A 2,248-nucleotide genomic window follows, 5' to 3' on the forward strand; every position below is an offset into this window, starting at 1 on the left:
AACCATGGGCTATGTGTGACATGATTTTGGGTAACTTTCTATGTTCCATGTAACACAGGGAGGGAAGCCTTTGGCCCAAAGTTGTTGGGTTTCACCTCACATAAGCCCAGGGGATTATGGGAGTTGTAGTCCATCAACATCTCTGAAAAACATGTAGGCTAAGCCTATGACCAGGCTGATCTAGTCTTCTGCGCTACACTTCCCTAGCTCAGGGCCAGATTGTTTAAGTAATCTCTTTACTTGGAACCAAAGTGCAAGGACATCAAGATTTCATGTCTCTCGTCTCTTCTTGGCTGAGATAATGTGAATAAAGTGATCTGTACTAATCAGGGGGAGGGAGGGAAGAGGCACCAAATGTTTGTACTTGGATAAAGTCCAAATAAGCTGCCCCAGAAATTGTGACACTTTTGTTAACTGCTGGCATTTTACCTTATTTTCACGTTATTACAGATTTGTGAGCGAGCGATAGCAGTGCATTAAAAGTTACATATATGAATTCATCACATTTGAATTGGTCTGTTTCTTTATTTTGAACCCGCAGTTGAACAGTTTTAAACTGTAGGTGATAACAGGTCAACAATAGTGGAATGGGTGCATACCCTCCCAACATTTCTCTGATGAAAATAGGGACATCTTAAGGAAAAGCGGGACATTCTGGGATCAAATCAGAAACCGGGACGGCTTCTGGAAATCTGGGACTGTCCCTGGAGGGAGGGTCTGGTTGCATTCCCCTGGAACAAACAGGTCCGTAGTTTGCAGAAATTCCTGGATCCAACATTGTTACTGGCTAGGAATGCCTTTTTCCAGCTCTGGCTGGTTTGTCAGCTCTGGCCACTTTAAGGCAGAGCTCAGTTGGCTACAATACTCCGTGTTCCAGATTGGGTTATTGCAATGTGCTCTACCTAGGGCTGCCCTTGAAAGAGACTTGGAAATTCCAACTGGTCCAAAATGCAGCAGCCAGATTACTGGCTGGCTCTCCATTCAGAATTCATACAACCCCCTTTAAAACAGCTACACTGGTTGCCAGGGATGCTGTGGCGCTGTGGGTTAAACCACAGAGCCTAGGACTTGCCGATCAGAAGGTCAGCGGTTCGAATCCCTGCAACGGTGTTGCTCTGTCCCTGCTCCTGCCAACCTAGCAGTTCGAAAGCACATCAAGTGCAAGTAGATAAATAGGTACTGCTCTGGCGGGAAGGTAAACGGCGTTTCCGTGCGCTGCTCTGGTTCGCCAGAAAGCGGTTTAGTCATGCTGGCCACATGACCCAGAAGCTGTACACCAGCTCCCTCGGCCAATAAAGCGAGATGAGCGCCGCAACCCCAGAGTCGGCCACGACTGGACCTAATGGTCAGGGGTCCCTTTACCTTTACACTGGTTGCCAGTTTGTTTGTGGGCCCAATATGAGATGCTCACACTTGTGTTTTCCTCGTCTGCCAAAGACACACCTTTTCACCCTGGCCTTGGGCACTTGAGATGTTTATTTTCATGACCCACTGTAATTGTGATTGAAATTTGTTGTAAACTGCTTATAATATTGCATTTTACACTGCTTCAACTTGTCCTGGGACCTCAGGGTGAAGGGCTAGGAATAAATAATAATTAAAAGATCTACTTAGAAGTAAGCCATGCTGAATTCAGTAGGACTTACTCCCAGGTAAAGGTATATAATATGAGGCTTAATTGTATTTAGGTTCCACTGATTTAACTTAAATTGGATCCAACCTAATGATTTTGAAAACCCTTCTAAACCTGATTCCCTGAAATATATGCGAGTAACCGAGAAGGGGGAAAATACTGAGGGAACCAGAGACGTGTGCATTACAATGACATTCCATGGGTTAATGCTGTGTTATTTAAATATAACAATAATCTCTTCTTTGTCCCAAATGTATTTTGCATAAATACCCATATTTACTAATAATGGTTTGGTGCCCTCTTGTGGACAAGACTGTCTGAAGCTAAATATTTGTATATAATTCACAGGGAGAGCAGGTCATTGTGTTAAGTCTGTTGCAGCAAAAACAACAAAGAGGCTTGCACCATAGCTGACAATGAAGAGTTGTTCCTGATTCTATAATGTCCCACAGCCACACCAGAAGCAGGCACTTAACGTGTAACAGGTGTCTGAAGAAACCAAACACTGTGTTAATTCCATGGGCTCCAACCCAACATTATTAAATGTTTTGTAGCAAATTAATGCTCTTTATTTCACATGAATGATAAATATATAAAGCAGATACCCAAACTTCA

The sequence above is a fragment of the Podarcis filfolensis genome, assembly GCF_964270895.1.
Source record: "Podarcis filfolensis genome assembly, chromosome: 12".
Taxonomy (NCBI): Eukaryota; Metazoa; Chordata; class Lepidosauria; order Squamata; family Lacertidae; genus Podarcis; species Podarcis filfolensis.